The 21,822-nt window shown below is 42.0% G+C and overlaps 1 long non-coding RNA gene across 2 annotated transcripts in view; it reads left to right on the top strand.

Moving 5' to 3' along the window:
- Window positions 1-21,822, top strand: part of LOC112551323 — a 580,314-nt gene that overhangs the window by 187,942 nt on the left and 370,550 nt on the right. For both annotated transcript variants that reach the window (XR_003095610.1, XR_003095609.1), the window contains exon 2: window positions 3,260-3,371. This is a non-coding gene — a long non-coding RNA (uncharacterized LOC112551323). The remainder of the gene's footprint in view (window positions 1-3,259; window positions 3,372-21,822) is intronic.

Raw genomic sequence — 21,822 nt, 5'->3', positions numbered from 1 at the left:
GTGACACAAAAGATTTCTAAGTTAAATTCTGCCAGCAGCATATGTTCTGTATGCTTTGGATAAATAATGGAAATAATTTATTTTCTATAGAAGTTCACTTGGTAAAACAATTGTATATTACCTAATGAGGCAAGGGTATTTAAGATAAGAAAGCTGGTCCAAGATGCAAACACGTCTAAGTTGCCACAATTTTCCAGTGACCTTCTAGTAACCTTGGATGAATTTAGAAACCAGACAAAGGTATTATTTTTATCTGCAGGTAGCTAAAATTTGTACTATTTTTATTGTTGCCTTTTGGGGAATCCATGAAGCTCCAAATGGTCCTTTCGTACTAATCTACTTCAAGGTTGTGGAAGGATATCAAGAAGAGAAAAGATTTTTTTGTTAAGACACTGGACTGGGAGTTAGGAGACTTCTGAAGAGCTTGTTGGGAAGTGATTATTTTTTTCCTAAACTTCAGTGGTAGCCTCCCTGACCCTCTACCATCTCTTTCTAAAGCTTCTGGCTGCTGCTGACTGACTTCTAGCATTTTCTACCCAAGTAGAAATTTTAGTTGAAAGTGTTGAGACTGTTTCAGGTAGCAACTAGATAAGGGGTGTAGTTGCTACTGGCCTGCAGAACCATATCATCTGGTCCACCATGCTGCTTGTGGGTCACAGACAGGTGTGCTATATGCACCATGTACTGGCCCCAGCCTGGCACTCTACATATGGCACACCCCAGGTGGTATGTGCATTGTGTGCATCACTCAAGGCTGATCTGGATTACACACTATATTCAGTGCTCATGCTGGATTAGCTTTGCATGCTGGATCCAGGGCCAGTCCACATCAAGCCTACATACCAGCTCCACATGTTGGATCCAGACTTCAGGCATGGTACAGTGCAGGTACCATGTGTATCATATGCTCCAGACCTGCCCTGTACATCATGTGTAGCATTGTCTCTACCTGGCCTATGGGGTAGATTAAGTTTGCCACCCCTGAACTAGATTTTGTGATAGAGTGGTGACATTGTTAGTCATCTAGTCCAGTGGACAACTGGTCCTATATTGCAGTAGAACTAATAGTAACGATAACAGAATTGTGGAATTTCTCCTTGGGAAAACACTCTTAGGATTGCGTATCCTTGCTTGTAAACTCAGCTTTGTCCAATGGAGTCTGCTTATGGTTTCCCAATGAGTTAATGCCTTACTTCACTCAAAACAAGTGTCCCTATTTTACTTCAGAAGAACGTTACATCTTTTTTTATAAAACATTCTGCTTTCTTTTACAACTTCCCCAAATGGTGCAATAACTGTATTGTACCCTATTACTGTTTTTTACCCTTATTCCAAAGTTTTACGACATCTTTTTCTAACTCCCCACCAAATAATAATAATTAAAAAACCCAGGCAAGGTAACATTGCAAGCCTGGGGCAGGGAAAGACATTCTTTAGCTAACTATGGACTATTTTTTAAACAAAGCAGTCATGCCAATAATTAATGCACCATTTTCTCAAAAAGCAAAAGCCAAGGATGCTACACAGTGTCTTGTCCTCTGCCCCTAACCCTCTTAGCAGGTAGCATAAATCCTATTTGTGGCCACACATTTGGTAGATGGAGAAAACACATATTTAAATAGCTATCTCACATCCTAATAATACCTTTGTCAGTATGTAGCTTTGAATCTAGTGCTTTGGTCTGCCCAGTGTAGTGGCTCACCTCGGACTGCCACCACCCCAGTGAAACTTTGGGGTAGACATAGGTGGTCAGAACCCACAATCTGAATCTAGGGACATGCCCATTCCCTGCCATCAGAGTGGCCAGTCAAGGTCAGCTGACCTCTTACCCCTTCCCCTAAAAACCCTGACCCAGAAGGGGAAGTGTCTGGGCAACAAGGTGCAACCTTGTACCTGGTCTGCTGTACTCTTGGGTCTGTACTGCTACTGACTTTAATGGATTCTCTGAATACCTAACCCAACTAGCTTCTTGACGTCATGCTCTGCCTGACTCTCTGGGCCCTTATCTCAGTTCCCTGGCCAGATCTCCTGGATTCTGACTCCTTGGCTTCTCCTGACCCTGAGGTGATCCCAGACCTGGCTGCCCATAGCCTGACATGACACACCTACTGGTCTAAGAAAACCCACAAATTATACTCCATGCCAAATTATACTCTCCCCCACCCCCAAAAGAAAGAACCAGTATGTTCAGTGAAAATTCATTTTAAAAACAGAGAATGGTAGATTTTTGCCTAACATAGAAAAAAAAATCCCATGGTTAATTGGCAGTAAGTCTGCTGCAGTAAAAAAAAAACAAATCAAACCACTAGCAAATGAATGTGAAATGGTGATAGGCTCTGAGATGGCCATTCCTGGAATAACCATAAAGGCACCAAAATAAGAGTCAGTTGTCTTTATGTCTCTATGATAGTGGTCTAGTGGTCAACACAGCAAAAAAGTAAACTGAGCCAAGGCTGTTCCAACTGTACAGACTAAAAAGTATACATAAGGAATGGAAGAAGGATACAGAGGAAGCCATTATATGAGATGTTTGGGCAAAAACAATTGATGGATGATGTGCAGAGACAACAGAGTGGGTTTAAACTGAAAAGAGATGGAGTAACAGAATATTTTCATATGAAGCTTGAGCTTTATGCTTACAAAGAGCATCTTTTTAAAAAAGATGGAGTAGTGAGTCTCTGTCTTGTGCTTGATTTAACATTGAGTTTTGTTCAGTTTGCTTTTGATATATTCAGGAGTTTTTTTATAATATAGTTGCAAGTCAGCTAGGATGGATGAGTCTGACTTTCTGACAAATCAGTGATTCTTCACTCAGATCTATTTTGTTGTTTAGTTGCAAAAAACTATATGACATCTCTGTCTAGTTAATGTCAAAATAAGGTGCTGGCTGGAACTTTAGGAAGATTTATTGTTGGCTGCTTTCATGACATATAACTTGCTTCCAATATTTTATTCTGCCTGTAAATGAGGAGGAGGTAGCTTCTCTATCTCAACCCACATAATGGCAAATGGCAGAAATTATATTTTGCTTCCTTTTTGGAGATTCAGATAAATATAGCGTTGGTCTCTGATACAAAAAAAAGTCAAACTTGGAAGATGCCTATACAGATTTTGACAATGTGTGATATAGTACTGATATATACAACATGGCCTAGGCCCTTTCTGAGGAGTACTATATTAGGTATTAGATATTCTGGTCCCTGTTAATTCTCGTTTGTATAAAACTGATTTCTAATGCAGACTTTTTCTTCCTTCCCAGAATGCTTTTTGAGAGGTTGGCCCATTGAAGTGTACTGAATTATGCCGCATTAGCCCTGGTCTAGCCACTTTACAACTGGCAGCGATTTGTTAAACTTTCCAGTTGCCATCTGGTAAGTGCATTATTATATTTCTCCTTGGTTTCTATTTTTAATGCTGAGGAGGTCCATATGAAAGTATAATCAAAGTTTTAATGCATGGATATTATATGTTATAGTCACAATTAACATAGTCTGATTCTGTAATGAGTTTGTAGGAGATGAAAGGGAGAAATGAGAAAGCTAATGTGTATACTGTTAACATAGAGGTTAAAACTAAAAAAGCAAATTACCCCCCATACCCCCTCACCTAAAAAAATAAAACCAAAACCTAACAATCTAGTGGACTCTGGATATGTTCCCTGGTTCCAGTGTTGAGAAGAGTTGTTGTTGTTGTGTTTTTGGTTTTTTTTTCTTGTGGGGGGAGGAGGGGGAGTTCACCTAAAGCAAAACAGCATCCTAAATAAGAGCCTTTACTGACTTATACATGGGTTACTGTCCTGTAGTGTACTGTTTTGTACTGACCTAGGAGACCTAATTTGTAGACAGGGTCACTAGGACTATTTTAGGCCATAAACAGGATTCAAATCTACTGGGATTTTTTTTTTCTTTCATAATAGAAAAACTTACTGGGAGAGGAGTATACAAATGTTCCAGGGACTGGGCACTTCCAGTGTCACAGAGCCCATGCTGCTGATACCACACAGCCAGAGGACTGCTGTGCATGTATCCCAGTGTGCTTTGCAGGTTCTCCAGCCTTTAGAGACTGCCAGGAGCAGCTAAGTATTCAGGACACCATTGAATGGTTGCCTGCCTGGGGTACCATGCCTTCCTGGGGAACCTCTGCCCACAACCCCCTCTCCCTATTTTGAGAACTGGTCCCTTCTAAGTAACAATCCTGGCAATTTTTACTCCAGAACCTTGAATGGATCCTTACCCCTTCTGTACCAGCTGGCTCAGCGATGATACATGTGTGCACAGCCAAGTTGTGTCTGACTGGGTCAGGTTTCTCCTTCTCCTAGGGAACCTGTATTCAAAAGCAGCCTTTGAGTAAAGCACAGGACACATGAAGTGTCTGGGCTTTCCTGGCCCCAAAGCTGTCGGGGGCCATGATTCACTCCGCTTTTGACAGGAAGAGTAGAGTCATCTAAGTCATTAACTGTGTCCCCTGAATCATAGGCCACATGACAAGAACGGCAGTGTAGTATGTGGTGCTGCAGATCCATCTACAGTGCCCCACACCACACGTTCAGGTATTTTCCATGCTGCTGCCTGGAAATCCAGGGGTCAAAAACCCACACAGAAGAAAAGTGGGGCAGCACATGTGGAGGCAGTGCATGCTGCCCAAAACCAGAGCCTGGCCAGCCAGAGCCACACTCTGACTGCTGGACAGGTTCCCAGCTGCTGGAGTGATGCAGCTGCAGCTCCCCAGGACCGCAAGTAAGGTTACTGGGCCAGCCTCCCCTACCCCACCCAGGGTAACCTGCCATGCACCAGAAGGTACACAGTACCAGCGTTCCTCAGGGAAATCAAGCAGTGAGTTGCACAAGGTGTCCTGCTGCTAGTTGTCCTTGAGGAACCAAACATCCACACTTACCTGTACTTTGCATTGCTCATTGCCCAGTATGACATGCTGGGATGCTGTAGGGCAGTGCTGTGGCTTGTCTTGCAAAGGAAAATATACAGATGTTCTTTCTACCAGAAGAAGCTCTCCCAGAAAAAAGATCTATGAGTTGGGGAGGTATATTTTTCCTCCAGGAGATACCTCATGAATGTCTTCATACTCCTATTTTCTACTGCAAAAGCAGAAATACTCCCAGTATAAATGTAACACTTGTATGTGGTCTTAGGTGCATGTAAAAACATAATACTGCAGTATAGACTTCAGTACATACTGAAAGTTGGAACAGAAATTCAGTTGAAATTTTAATAAGGTTTAAGTTTGTTGCAACTTTTGTACTGCCTGTCTCTTGAGCTTGAGAAACAGACCTATGAGAGGCTAACACAAAATATTAGTCATATTTCAGTCATCAAGTGCATTCTTGGAGAATCTTTTGAACTCTTAACCAAGGAGGGCAGAGAACAGCAAAATAGAAAATATTTTAAAAGGTTTCATTTAACATTTTAAATGAAACCTTTTAAAATTTTGTATTTTCTGGTTTAATGCAAACATTAAATGCAACTAGATTTAATGCAAACATTGAAATAAATCCAAACATTTAAAAGATTTATGTTTGTGTTATCTTAAAGGAAAGGCAAAAATTGGGTTATCCTATATGTACCTTTCTAGGTTAAGCCCAGTCATAAACAAAAGTATAACATCTGTTTGCTGAGGCATTAGACTGTGGTACCCAAATCTCATTAGTGATAATCAAGCCAAGTATTCTCTTAGCCAGGTTCTCCCCAGTCTCAACGTTTCTTGTTAAATCTAGTTATGGATCAACATCCCTGGATTTGACTTGATTTTAGATTGGTGTGTACAACCTGTAGCAGCACCTACAATGACTTCTTTATCCTCCCTTGGACATCCATTTATCCTTGTGCTCACATTCTTATGGATTTGTTTATTTCTGCTTTATCCCTCTAGCTTCTCATGTTTAAGTTCTTCTCCCTACAATACTTTAGTTTAATATACAATATCACCTCAACTGGTGTATCTGTTTCTCCCCTAATACTAACTCAGCAAACAAGTTTACTGGATTTTCTTTTTAAGTAGAATTGCATAAAATACTAGTCACTGTGGAATTCCTTTGGAATAGGAGAAAAAAAATGCTCACAATGAACTCTAGTGATTTACTCGTGCAGAATCTGTGACTTTTGAGCGTCTTTATTTTTACTGCTGGAGGAATACACTTTTAGCTGCATTTGTACTGCACATCTGAGACTGTTACTATAGCCAGATGGAAATAAATAAGCCTTTAATTCTCCTGGATTTCTTCAGATGCTTTGCCTCTCTCAGGTGCCTAATTTTGAAACCCAGCCATGATTTTAGGGCACCTGTATCTAAAAGTTCCAATGCAGGTGAGATGCAAATGAGTTTCAAGGGAAAGAAAGAAAAGAAGCAGCAATATTGTTTATATCTGCAATGTATTGTACATGTACAGGTTTTATTTCAAGTATTTTTATCTTTGTGATCTGTATTCCTTTTCCCATCTCACTCCATAAAACCATTACTGAAGAAGTAATCCCGAAAAACTGCAAACTCAATCCAATGTATAGCTGTAATAATAAAAAAGAAAATAATATCCTTGAACATTTTTTTAAAGATATTTTATGAAACTAAGAATTTAAAAACGGGTCCAGTTTTCTCTGTAATTTTATTCCGTGTGCACCATGTTGCACCAACCTTATGTGTTCAAACAGCATGAGGTGGGGGCTGCCGAAATATTGCACCTCCTTAGCAACAAAAATATATGAAAAAGGACTTCTAGTTTTTCTGTATTTCTGACATTATGGACATTCCTTTTGAAAATAATAATAATAAGGAAACATACAGGGTTTTTCCTTTTGACTGTCCTCTGGAATTTAATGGAATATATTGTATTTGTGCCTCAGACTTCTACAGCTAGTTGAGGACAGGGTGGTAGTGATGATAGGGAATCCCACTAAATATATGGAGTTCTATTTATTTTGGTGTTTTGGTTTTTGAGCCTTTAGAGGTTACATTTTCAGCTTTTTTTTTTCCCCTGCAAATACCAGAAACTTTCTCACTATGAGAGTAGTTGGAAAAGATTACCCAGAGATGTTGTGGCATCTCCATCTTTGGAAGTTTTTTAAGAGCAGGTTAAACAGACATTTGCCTGGGGTAACTTAGACATGAATGACTTCATCTTCCAACCCTACTTTTCTCTGTTTCTATCACAAAAGTGTTTAGAGGCCCCAAATGAGACTGAGACTGCACCAAACTAGGTACTGTATAAATGCAAAGTAAGATAAATTTGAAGCATCTAAATAAAAAAAGATGGGCAAAGATTGTGCATGACAGAAGGAAGAAGAGGCATAGAAACAGGAGGTTTATAATACAAAGTTATACAGCAGGTCACTGGCAGTCAACAGAACTCATATTCTAGTGTTCTATGTACAGCATGGAGACTTAAGGGTATAATCAGACTATATGTATTAAGAATTATTTGGCATGGAATAAAGATTAAGGAAATATTTTAAACTATTTCATATTGGTGTAAGATAAAATGCTAAAACTTAAAGGGATGGATGAAGGGGGAATGTCAAAGGGTACAAATCAGTAGGGGTATGTGAAGCAGGCCCTATTGGATTTGGATTTGGCCTGATTCAGGGACAGTGATTCAATTTGCTGATTCAGATCACTGTCCCTGATTTGATTCAGCCAAATCTGAAGATTTGATGCTGATTTGGAGAATCAGTGATTTGGATATAGACACAGCTTTAAATGTTTTTTTCCACATACCTTGAGGTACCAGCGTGGCTCATAAATTCTGTGATGCTGGGGCAGATGGAGCATCCCACAGGAGTTGGGGGGAGGGGGGGCGCCACATGCTCAGCAGTGAATCTGAAAGTGTACTGGAAGTACTTCTGGTCCGCTTCTGGGTCCACTGGGCAGCACACTGGGGGGGGCCATGCATCCCTCTGCTTGGCGATCGGCTGTGGGTGGACCCTGGATGCCCCCCCAGACCCAGGAGGCACCAGTTGCTAAGCCGAGGAGGTGTCGGGGAGGGGCCCTGTATGCTCTCCAGTGGAACAGAAGCACTTCCGGGTCCACTTCCAGGTCTGCTGCTGAGCATGCTGGGGACCCCTCCACACACACTTCTGTGGGACACTCCATATGTCCTAGGATTGCAGCATTCATGAGCCGCCTGCTATCTAGAGGTATGTAGAAAAAACATTTAAAGCTGTGTCTATGTCCAAATTGCTGAATCTCTCTGAATTTATTCGGCGGGTTCAGATTTGATTCGGGGAGATTAAAGGGTCCCATGATTTGATTCGGCCACTGAATTGGGCCAAATCTCCACCGAATTGAATCGAGGACCAAAACTTTGCACAGCCCTACAAGTAAGTAGAATTTTTAAATCTTGTAGCCTGGATATATGACATACTTACACTAGAGTAATGGGCCTTTCTTTTGGTGTAAACAAGGAACCCGAACACAAGCAGGCACATATAAAGCCCTGTACAGGCATAATTCACTTGGATCTAGTATGGAATTGTCAGAAAAATCAAGATTCAATTTTTACTGGTGAAATATACATCAATATCCCAAGAATGTATTTGAGGCCTTCCCTAGTGTAGTATTCACTCAAGGCAGACAGACTATGACTTTTTTTTGTTTTTGACACCACCTAATGTAAATGTATGTAATAGTTTCCCAAAATATTAAACTACCCAAAATAACTGCTTATCTGTGGGTGCATCTACATGTGCCATTAAGGTGCTTTAATTGCACATATAGATGCTCAAACTGCGGTGGTCTGGGATGCACATGTAGATGCTGTACCCAAGACTGATGTAATTTGAGCTAGGGCAGAGTAGCCCTGGGCTGGCAGGATGTCTAGAGTGGTCAACCCTGGGTTCTGGGAGGTGGTGTCAGGCAGCAGAGGGTCTGGCTGGAGCACAAGAGTGCCCCAGCATGCAGATCCCTGTGACTAGGCATCACACAGGGTCTGGCCCCCCTGCTGCCTGGGATGACCAGGTGCAATGTACACCTGGGTCAGTGTTTACACATGCATGAAGGTGCAGTTATCTTCACCGCGGTAAGCTACTACTGTCCCTAACAATACTGTGTTTTGGCAGCAAAAATTAGTTTGCTACAGTCTAATAGCATTGCATGCATTGACTGTGATACTTTACAATACAACAAATTAGTCTACTGTACAATTAAGCATACATGTAGATGTATCCTGTTTGCTTAAAATCACAATATAACTTGCATCACTGTATAAAACTTCTGTAAATTTCACCAGACTAAATGTATCCTGGGTCCTTAAGAATGTCAGTTGGTCAGTCCCAATTAAAAATTTCATCTCTAATAGCTGTGCTGTTCAGGGCTTGCCTATTCCTGATGGCCAAAGGTAATGCTGCAGAATCCTTGCTTTCCATACATTCTTGTACAATCTGCACTAAATCAATCAACATCTAACCAACATTCTCCCCTGTCATGGCCATTTTGGTCAACCACTCAACAGCATTATCCTTTTGAAATGGCCCAAACTGCTTCCCTGCTGCTCTAACCAGTCCAGGCATAAAAGGGATGATGTCTGTCTCCACCATATTACCCCCCCCCCATTTTCCCCCCCCCCCCCTTAACCTTGGCTTAACCACCTCTTTGAATCAAATGGGGACCACTGGCTCCCTCTCCTCTGGAGCAGCAGGTCCACTAGTCTGTGTCTCAGCAGCTTTTAATACAGTGTTTCCTGCTTTTCAAGCTAAAGGTTCTGTCACATGAGGAACTTAAATCACTGGAGCTCCCTGTCCTGCACAGGCCCTATACCCTCTCTAGTACACACTCTCCTTCCCCTTTAATTCAGCCACATACTTTTCATAAGTCTGAAGCTGGCCTGTCAAGTCCAAAATCCTTCTCTTGCGTAGATCATGGCACACTGGCATTTCTTGTGTAACAACAGCGGCACACTGACAATTCCTGTATATGCTGCCTTCGCTTTATGCAGGATGCAGCTTCCAGATCTTTTGCTTCTTGTCTCCAAAGCTTTGTTACAACTGCCTCTAATCTGATCTCCTTTTTAGCCATGTCTAAAAGCTTTCTTAAGCTCTATGATTTCCTTAGCCTCTCTCCAGGCAGATCCCTGCAGAGCTTGGAACTTTGTCTGTCAGCGCTCAGTCTCATCCTGCCTACATTGTTTGAGCGCTATGATTTTATCCCTTACGGTTTTTACCAAACCCGTCTATTTCCTAGCTTTGTCAGCCAATTCTCACACACATGTAAATAACCCTAGAGTGGCTGATTTAATACCAGTCTTCTCGTCCCTTTTCTTCTTGCGAGAGATGGCAGGCATGGTTCAGCATCATTTTTCATTCGGCAGTTCATTATCTGTCAACTCCATTCTGTTTCCAAAATATCAATCTCTGGGCAAGGAACTCCTAGGCATGTTTGTTCCCGAAGCAGGGTTCCACCCACGCCTCAAAAACCTCAATAGCACATTTCCCTGGACCTCTGGCCTTGGCTACCATTGCTGAACTGTCCATTTCAATTGCAGCTTCACTGCACATGACTCAGACACCAAAAGTGCTTGCTAGATAAAATGGCGTGCTCTGATTCTCTGTCTCTCTGTGACAGGGTATAACTTACTACTGCAAGTCACTCCAAAAGTGTATATAAAATCCAATAAACTCCCCAAAATCCAGTGTACTCTCCAAAAGATCTCAGCACAAATACCCTGTGTGTGGTGACTACTCCTTGGGTCAAATGTCCCCTGGACTGGCACACCACAGTATGATCCTAGCACAAAAATTAACCACTTTATGCCCACCCAGGGACGCCAGTCTGGAAGGCAAACACTGCCGGGTGTCTTGGACACTGACCACCTATGAGAAATCTAAGGGGCAGAGGGTTGTGAGGCCTCCTCAGACAGCCAGGGCCTTTCATGTGTTATCTCTGTTAGGGGTGGATTTTGGGGTCCGGGATATACATAGAGCTACAACTCACCCTCATATACCCTACAAATACACAGAGACTCCAATAAAGTTAAAAAAAATATTATAAACTCACGATCACAACAAAAACAAGATCAACAGTAGGAAACACATAACCTCAAGCATTAACTATATACACTGGTTAACTTCAATACACCATAACCAGGGGGCAGCGGAGAGCAGCATCAGGACCTACACAGGCTCATTGAGCAGGAGTGACAGTCAGGGCCTCAGTCTTTTCCCTCAGAGGGTCTCAGACCGAGAGTGAGGGAAGGGTGATAATTACCAGTCCAATGGATGATCGAGATCCCAATCCAATAATGCTTTTACGGGTAAGTATCCCATTTATTCCCTTTGACAGGTAAGTATCCCCAATTAATCCAATCCAATAGGGCACCTCTCTCTCTGTCACTGCTACAGTCACTGCTCATACGCCTCAGACACGCAGGTATGATCACCAACCAAGTAAGCTCACACACCATTCAAACCTCAAGTACTCTCAGGCATCCATATTCTATTCGTACACTGAATCACAAGCCAGGATTCCATAAATAGTCACCAAAATCACACCATGTGTTGGTCAGTCTTCTCATCAATCACACGCATGTGCTCATGACACCCTACTCTTGTGCTCTCAGAATTCAGGTGCAGCACATGGCAGTTGACTGAACTGCACAAGCTACTGCACAGGCTCTCCAGGTGTAAGTGGGTCACTACCATCATCAAGGTAGAAAATTTAGCTATTCTAGAAACTTCCCACCTAATCAGTGAACACATGCTCAAGAGGGATCTCATGTTATGGACCATATCCAACACCATTTCTGTCTTCATCACATTATTCTGTGGTTTTTTTAAGGCCTCTGGTATACATTCTTTTAAAGGCACCATTGGTTCTAAGACTCAATCCCAACAGTTGTACCTCCTGCCATGCCATGTGTGCATGGCAGAAGGTGCTAGGTTGGAATCAGGTGTCAGATACCAATGTTGCCCTTTCTACTTGCCAGCTCAAGAGGAGCCGAGGACCATGATTGCTTCTGACCTGGCTGGGAACTCCAATCAGCTGACTGGGGTTACCAACCACTGGACCACATGGTGTCCTCTCCTGGCTGGGAATTCTGATCATCTGACAGGGCTCCCAGCCAGGAAAGGACCTGGAGTGCTCCTCAAGCTGGGATCACTAATTGTCCAATAGGACTTTCAGCTGGGAGAGTATATAGTGTGCTCCCCCGGCTGGCAGCGCTGATTAGCTCCCAGGTGTGGGAGTTCAGGATGTGCTCCCTGGCTGGAAGCCCCAGTCAGATGATGGGCCTCCCAGCTTCTGGAGCACATGGGAGTTTTGAAAGGTCTGCAGATGCTCCAGAAGCTAGGCACTGCCTACATGTTCAATTCAGGGCATGATATGTACCATCCAGAAACTTTTATTACATATTTTGTGTAATAACTTTGTGGCCCCTTCCCTATTTTATCATCCCATTAATTGATTGGGCGTGTGGTCAGGTTGTTGCCCTGTGGGGTCAGGCCAACTTTCAGGATCTCAATATTGCACCGTTAGACAGGAGGGTATAACACAATTGCACACATACAAACACACAAATCAATTATGTGCATACACATGCACACTACCAGCTCAGGCACATACACATCCAAACCAGTCTAGGCACATGCGTACCTATCACCAATCCAAGCACATACAGTATACACCCCAAAAGTTAGACACAGATCACTAATTCGTATATCATGCACACAATGCCATATGTATATGTGTATGTATGTGTGTGTCACACACACACACACACACACACACACACACACACACACACAATGGCAGCAGGGGTTAGACAGGCTTGGTGCAGGGGCTCAAGTCCACTGAAGTCCAAGAGGAGAGAGAGAGAAAGAGAGAGAGAGTCCAAATTGTAGGAGGAGGTGTGCAGGTAATAGCTACCTCTCTCAGGCTGGAAGTTGATCCTCAATGGCCAGTTGCATCAGGGTCTCCTTCAGTTCAGTGTTGTCCAGAGGGGGTTGCCGGCAGGGCGTGAAGGTGACGTGAAGCTGGTCTGGTCTGGATGGAAATGACATTCCCACTGGGTCTGTCTTCACTGCCCCTTTTTATAGGGGCAGACCTTGTGTGACCCTAGTGACAGGAGGCATGCCTAGGCAAGGGTCAGCCCCTGGCGTACTGAGTATGTGTACTCCATGCAGGGAAGTGCAGTTTCAGGTGTCTGTAATGGTGAGAGTTGCTGGTTCTGCAGGGTCTTTTGTCTTTCAAATGCTGGGTTCTTGTCTCTGTTCCTGGGTGAGGTCCGTGGTTCCTGGATGAATCAATGCGAGGTGATGACCCAGTCATTACAGGCCATTTAGTAGAGGCCCCCTACCATTGTATTTCAATCATTCCCAATCATTCTCATTCATCCGGGAACCAATTTACATGGGAGGGGTACAGTGAATCACATCGTTGCAACATGGGATGCCCAGGCAGAGGGCAGAAGATGGAGGCTTGACACATAAAATGGAAACTTGACATGACTTTGGTTCACTTACAAACACAGGCCTAAACCATACAATATCCATATGAAACAATAAAAATCAATACGAAAATTTATAACAATACAATATACAACAGTAAAATCAATACAAGCCTAATAATAATACAATATAAAACACTGGATATCCAAAACCAAAAACTTGCTACCAAAATAAAAATGTTTAAAGCTTATTCTAAGTCTGAGCTCACTTATACTTATCTATAGGGAATAGAGGGGGAGAGAAAAAGTCAGAAATGGTTGGGAAGGGGAGGGAATACATTTTAAAATAAATTAAAAAAAAAAAAGAAACTGGGGTTTTTGCTACAAGAAATGGTTAATCACATCTTAAGTGACATCTTAATGTCTATCAGGAACCTTAGATGCAATGTTTCTTCTTTTTCGTTCTTTTGGTTTGTATGGGCATGTCCTCATATGTATTTATGTGCACATAAACTTAATGCACCTTTGTTTAAGGCACATTAAGGCAATTTAGGCATGAGTCTACACATGGAGGTGCTAATACATATTAAGGTGCATTAAATTTAGGCATGAATAGTTAAGCCACATTTATGCATATACAGACACGCTAATGCACATTAACATGGTGTGTATTCATTGACGCACACCCTGTTAATGCACATTAGTGTATCTGCATGTGGGCTAATGTGCCTTAGCTAGTCATGCCTAAATTCAATACCTGCTTTATGCAGGCATCAAATTTAGGCTCACATAGCCTTAAAACACCATTTTTAAGGCACATTAAGGGTGTGTATCTATATGTGCGTGCCCTCAATGTGCCTTAAAAATGGTGATTTAAGGCTAAGTCTGCTTAAAAGAGGCACATGTAGACATGCCCTATGACTACTTTGTGCATTTTTTTACTGAGTTTGTATTTATTGTTGTAAATTTTCAAGTATAATTGACTGAAATCTGCTAATGATATATCTGGTACAATTCCAGAATTCTAGTGTACTGCACTGTCTGTCACACATTTTGATAATGAAGTAACTGAGTAATCCTTATGGGTTTTTTTCTGCTTTTGTTGGAAAAGTATGTATTGAAAACACAGGAATTTTTCTGGGTGAAGAAGGTAATGAGAGAGATGCCAGATGGCAAAGTGTATGACTCAACAGTTTCTATGTAAGCTTACTTATTCCTTTGGTCTTGGTAGTAGATAGTATGTCTGATCTCTTGTTATGAAGCTCTGATATATTGTGGGTAAAATGAAAGCCATTAATTTTACAGAACGCTTTATTTGCAGATGTGATGTGATATAGCATGCCTCTCACTTAAGATGTGGGATTTTACCACCTGCAAGAAAGTACTGGTAGAGAAAGTAGAGGGATTAAATTGATTTATTTACTTTCCATAGCAATTGTGCAATTATATTCAAACTGATAATCAGTATCCAAAGGCAAGGGCAGAGCTTCATTAAATGTAACAGTGAGAATAATTAATACTTAATCATAATATCAAGAATTGATACAAATATGTTCAATAGGTTCTTGTGAAATAATTAAATGGTAGCAGCAAAGATCAGGTATATAGTCAGCCGCTGAAATAAGGACAAATAATAAAAATATACTTCATCTTTCTGGGGAAAGTTGTTAAATACCTCTTTTCCTGCCTAACATTTGAGGCTATAATTTATCTTAATGTAGAGAGAAAATTGTACCAATCTCCATGGTCATCACCATACATGGCTTTTCTACGGGTGCTGGTAATATGCAGAAGAACATAAATGCTTCTAAAAATAGTCTCTTTATACTTGAAATATAATGTGCACATATGCTCATGAGTTTAAATGCTTGTTTAATATGTGCAGTAGGTGGAAACAATGCCATATGCTGCATTTTGCAAGGGAAAAAAAGATTTAATCCAACATTTCAGTGGGTGTCTACATGCCTTATGACAGTTTTGCAAAAGCTGCTATGAAACATACCAGCACAAGTGCATTAACTCTTCCTTATGGAAATAATGATAAAAATATATATTTTGTTCTTGCTAAAAACAAATTATTTCACCTGAACAGAGTTTTATAAATACTTCTAAGGAAAGAATAACCCCATCTAACTTATGCTGCCTGGTTTTGTGGCCCTGAGTTTGAGAAACATGATAGTAAAATCAGAATGAGGGAAGTTTTCTGGCATATGCTTCAGAGGAGAACCTTTAGTCTCATGTCTCCTTTGCAAATACTTCATTTTTTACCTTATGAAATAGTCATCTCTAGGTTTACACTTAAGTCAGGGACCCATGGGTAGGAGAGAACACAGTAAAAGTAGACTCACAAGCATGAGCATGGCTATAAGGGAAGCTGACGGCCATAATCGGCATGAGTAGGGCAATGATTGGGGCCAAATGGATACATCTGGTGAAAGGGGCACAAGGAGCATGAATTCCTCAAGAGAAAGAAAAGGAGGAACACCAGGAAGAGTAGAGGTGCCAAAGAACTTATCCCAGCCTCAGTGTGTTCAATCTCTGTAGCACCAGAATAACATTCCATCAAGGTGTGGCAGGCAGGATAGAGGGGAACCAGAGGACAATGGACAGGTAGGATTGGCTCAGCCCACAAGAAGGTGCTACAGCAAGGGTGGGCAAAATATGACCTGTGGGCCAGATGTGGCCTGCAGAGGGACTTTTTCCAGCCTGTGGAAGGTCCCTCAGTCTCACCTAGGCATGGTGCCATCTTGTTTGTGGCATGTCCCGCTACCCTGTGGGCACACAGCAGGGCTGGGGTGGCTTCACAGCTGGACTGCCTTTCTAGACATCCCAGGCAGTGGCTGCTACTTCGGGGTGCCAGCGCCACTGGCCCCAGCACTGTGGTACTAGCAGGGACATGTGCACACAGCCCCAACCCTCAACCCGTGCTCGCTTCAGACTCAGCCTGGCAGAGTGGTCTAGCTCCAGATGAGCCAGAACCCATGCACATAGCCCTGACCCCCCTCCCCCCGCACACACACACATACACACACCTGCTCTAAACTCACCTACCCATGCTGAGCAGTGGCAGTAGCAGTAGCAGCCTGGAAAAAGCTTTTGCTTGGCATGGAGGTGGTGGGGAGGAGACACAGGGCTTGTAGACTCTGGGCTGTTGCTGGTGAGGGGTGGGGGTGCTGAGCAGCCCACAGCAGCTCCTCAGAACTGCATGTGTGGCCCATGGGCCCAAATAATTGCCTCCCCCTGTGCTACACCTATGTGGAAACAGGAGAGATTACACCAGCCCAACAGTAACAAATTGGCTTTCTTTCAAATCCATCTCTAAAACTCTCCATTATTATGATGCCTACAGAAATCTTAGTGTGTTGCTTTTGCTACTGAAGATTGTCTCATTGCTTCCCTAACATGTTGTTTGTCCTGTTTCCTGCAAGGTTTACAAGTTCCTTAGGGTGTTTCATGTTTTTTGTATGATGACTAACAGAGTGCCACTCTGATCCATGGTCAAGACTTTAGTTGATATCTTAATGCAAATGATAACAATATAATTCCTTTTCATATGCTAGATATACATTTAATATGCTATTATATTTTGTGATGAAGGCAAATATGTGCATATAGAACAAAATTGCAGCATCTGGATGAGCTGTTAGGTTGCTTGCTTGGTACTACCTCAGTTCCATCTTTTTAGTAGGTATCTGTGTTAAGAGGAAAGAAAAGGGAAAAAGTTATGTTAAAATGTTTGCTAGTATATACTCAGAGACCAGATGTACAAAGACAAAAAATAACTGAGAAGAGGATGCAGAATATGGCCCAGGCAGCTTGGCCTTTCATAATGGCTTTTTTCTATTATGAATGAACTGTCAGAGTAACTAGAAATGCTATGGCAAAAGAATTTGCTTATTGGGGTTCCTCAACAAATCCATATGGCCACTTTCACACTTTGCAAATTAAAAACCAGAAAAATGATGTGGTTCAGATTACTAATTTGAAGCACTTTGAAGCACCACAGGGTTCCTGCCCCAGAGGGAGAAGGGAGCCTCTTATTACTCAACTCATGAGCTCGCTACCAAGTATAGACCCCTTGGTAGTAAGAAGACTAAGGCCTAGTACAGACATTCAGTTTCTCTTGGGAGAGTCCCTGGTCTCCTTGGAGAAACCACAAGTGTACAGATGTTCAGGCTTTCTCCCAGAGTAAAAATTGCTGCTTCAGGATAAAAAAAATAACCTGGGAACAATCAGGGTTAAATCACTTCCAGGAGATTTTATCCTGGAAGAATGAATGTCTGTACGTGCTGTAAAATTATGGTTAAAGGTCGTCTGTATGTTTGTTGAGAACTACTTAAGAGGTCTGAGAAAAGTAAAGAATACTTGTCTAGGAAAACTACTTGGAAGAATAAGGGAAAATGTTCAAGGTGTCAAAATGTTTAGTAAAAGGCAGTCAGGTCTTATTTTATTTATCTTTTCAATAACAGCATCCTGGTTAGCTTTTTGAGGTTTTTGTGCATTTCTGTGTGCTTTGCTTTTGCCCAGAGTGCAGTATTGCTGGTTTAGCAGTCATTATCAATGTTTTCAATGTCATCTAATTTTTTTCCCCTTAACACTGGTTAAGATGGCTCAGAAGTATGGCACTATTGATCTTTAATTATCACAGTACTGTGCACTAAGAGGCTGCTTATGTATATCAATAAATTAAGGGCATGTCATACACCTTTTTTGGCTGTGGCATATGGCCTAGATTGTCATCTCATGCCATGCCACAGCTATGAAGCAGGTTTGTGACATTTCTCATTTCACTGATGTGCCAGCCTTTCTCTCCTCCCTCACATTTTGTAAAGGTATTTTTTGTCCAACTTTGGTCTCTCACATATATTACAGCAGGTAAAAAAAATCATCTACTTTTATTCATGCCAGAAGTTCTCAGTTTTAAAAAGAAAATACTAGGTTAACAAAGACATTGTTGTTTCTGGCCATTAATATTCAAAATCATACCTATCCCAGTTAAAATAAAAAATGTGTATTAGGCAATATTTCCCCTCAAATTCTGAGCCTATTTTTACTCATTTCTTGCCATTGCCCCCGGTCAGTAAGAGCAAACATTTTAGGGTGCTTTGAGACTAGGGAGGAATAGAGGCCAGAGTGTACTGTTTTACAGAGTCTTTTGAACAAGTGGTTGCCTGTGAACACAGAAGACTGGACTGAATGGCCCAGGCAGTCCCTTTAAGGCCATGATCAGGACTTAGTTAAAAATAATATTACAACATTTAATAGGGTTATATAAGGTATAATTGAGACCATCTTTTGATGGTAATCAAGATAAGGTATTTATCTAGCCCATCTTTTCATCTGATCACTGATTTAAGGGATCAGTATCTTTCAGAGAACTTCACATATTAATGAAAAGTCTATGCATCTTTGGATCTGTAATTTGGCTTTGTTAAGGTAAGCATAGCTAGACCTATTTTGACTACATTTTGACTTCCTATTGACTACATAGCAAAGGATGCACTGCTGGGTGCAAGTTATACCAGAAGTCAAAATTAACTTGAAAAATTTTCCCTGAAAACCATTTGTCATATCACATAGATTGGTGGCATCTGCTTTTAGTTAAGTTTGTCAACATTGGACTCATCTACACATGGTAAATTTAGTACCTCCATTGTCAGGTAATAGAAAAAGGTGCATTAGCCTATTGTAATGCACATTAGCGAAAGCGCATGGATTTTTGGTGTCACGTTAATGCATGTTAAATAGGCTAATGTGCATCAAAGCGCACATGTAGACATGCTTATTGTGTCTATCAATTAGAGTTAATTGAAAGAAATAAAATACATTATACATAAAATTCCAACATGCTAACACTTCCTCTTCTCCTAAATCAAAAACCAAATTTTAATTTTCAAAGTTGTTTTGGTAACATCAAATTAATCTTGTTGAAATATTTCAATGTGACTGTTGTTTAGACTATACAATATGCAAGTAATTAAATGTTTCAATAATTTCATAATGAACATATCAAGAAAACCAATATGTTAGCATTTAATGTTTCAATTAGTTAACTCAGCATTTTAGAGTACAGAACTTCCATTAGAACATTTCCAACTAGTCCTATTGCTGGCACAAATGAAGACCTATATTTCTGTGAAAGTCTCCCAGTTTCAGAGCATATGAGCTTTATCCTCAATTATTTGCAGAGGATTCTGTTTGCTTTATAAAGGTGTAGCAAAGCCAAATTCTTGAGCTTCATAATTGCAGGTTTGAGAATAGCATCTGGCAGTAAGAAGACCACAGGGAGCTGACAAGGTTAACAGATGTTCTACATAGAGAATAAGGAAAAAAATAAAATTGTGTTATAATAACCATTGGTGTTAGGGGAACAACTTTTTTTATCACTTTATGCTCCTTAGAAAGCAGAATTTAATTATATGATATACGATATGTATTTATAAAACTGATATATCTGTGGAGAAAGATTGCAGTTTAGATTGCATTTTTCTCTGTACATGTTTGAGATTAATTATTCCTTTCTCACCTTCTCCCTTTGGGGTGGTCAGGGTCCTAGAAGAGTATAATATCATTTGTAATTATTATTAATCTGCTTTGTGGTAGTGCTTACTGACTAAGTGCAGAAAGTCTTTACTCTAAAGAACTTGTAATCTAATACACAGAAAAAGTGTGAAAGGGAAAAGAGACCCCAAACCTGGCTACCCTCCGGTGGCTGTACAACTTTTGGGAATGGCCCTGAATCCCACTCACTTCCCCACTCGCTCACACGTGTGCTCCATAGCTGGAAATATGCCAGGGAAGCTGTTTTGAGAGTGATTTTAGGGTCAACCGCCACTCTCAAGATCTGGTATGCCAGAGAGGCCAGTGGGGGTGACTGCAGAGCAGTCTCAGTGGCCTAGTTCAGGGTTTGGAGTATATATGTAGGAGTGGCTGGATGGGCATCCTTGGGTAGGTAGATCAATAGAGAAATTGCTATATAGGAGTCCAATGGTAGAACTGGGATTGAACCCAGAAGTTTTATTAGGAAGAGGTTGTCATGAGGATGCTGATCCCATGCTGATTAGCTGTCCTTGTTGTGAAGAAGGCTAACGGCATACTGGGCTGCACTGGTAGTAGTGTTGTAAGCAGATCAAGGGAAGTAATTATTCCCCTTTATCAGCACTGGTGAGGCAGCTGCATAAATTCAGCCTACAATTGAGTATAGCAAATCCAGATGATTGAACTTCTTATGCCAGTTAAAGAACCCAAGAAAGAAAAAGTTCTTGATAAAGTTGCCACAACTGTGTCTCTTGTGCAGGTAGAGTTGTCAGACTATTTTTTTATCTCCCTCCATGGCTGTATCATTTGATTTTACAGTGGTTTTACAGGAATTGCTTCTTGAAAGATATTGGATGTGCATGGTGTTTTAAGTGGATCTCTCAAGGTTTCCAATTTCATAACCTGCTAAATTTGCAGCTTCTTCCTAAAACATGAGTTTCATTTTTACTAGTTGACTTAGGGTCAGTGCTGCAAGCTGGATCTCTCAGATAGACCCAGGGAATTATGGGCCAATCAGTCTGACCTCAGTCCCTGGAAAAACCCTGAAAAAAATTATCAAAGAATCCATCATTGGCAGGGTAACAGAAGACAGTGTTCTAAATGACTGTCAACATGGCTTTGTTGCAAGCAGGTTATGCCTGACCAACCTCATCTCCTTTTATGATCAGGTAACTCACCACCTGGATAAGGGACATGGGGTCGGCATCATATACTTATATTTCAGAAAGGCCTTTGACTTGGTCCCTATGGTAAAATTGGCAAGTTGTGGCCTCAACAACTTAACAGAAACTAGCTCAGAGATTGGACCCAGAGAGAGTTAATAGACGGAGCCAAGTCAACATGGTGAAAGGAAGCTAGTGGTGTCTCCCAGGGCCCAGCACCACTCAGCCTGCGCGGCCCTAGCTGCCTGACAGAGCATGGAGCTGCACAGCACCCTGCCGAGCTGGGCCACACCCACACAATGGGGCAGTGGCTGTGCAGGTGCCAGGCAGCTGAGGCCAGTCCCCGCTGCCCTGTGCTGTGCCGGGGGGCTCTGCCATGAGGCCCTAGTGACCCCTGATGGCAGCACTGCTGGTGAGTGTACGGCTCTTTTTTTTTTCTTTAATTGATGGGATGCTGAAACTGGGCGGGGCAGTGATCGGGGGGCTTGGGGGCAGGTGGAGGATGGGACTAGGCAGGGCAATGATTGGGAGGCTTGGGGGGGGCAGGCATGGGATGGGGCCATGTGAGGCAGTGATCCGGGGAGGGGCTTGGGAAGTGGGTGGGGTATGGGGCCAGGTGGCATCACCCCATGGTCCCCTCCCCCTTCCTCCAGCTCCCCTGCCCACTACTTACTGGCAGAAGCCTTGGTCCAGCTCCCTGTGGCTGGGGGGCCGCCCCCCCCCCCCGGGGCGGGCGCCGCG

This window comes from Alligator sinensis, unplaced genomic scaffold, assembly GCF_000455745.1.
Source record: "Alligator sinensis unplaced genomic scaffold, ASM45574v1 scaffold1150_1, whole genome shotgun sequence".
NCBI lineage: Eukaryota > Metazoa > Chordata > Crocodylia > Alligatoridae > Alligator > Alligator sinensis.
Note: the sequence above shows the minus strand (reverse complement) of the source record. Positions and strands in the feature narration are given on the sequence as shown.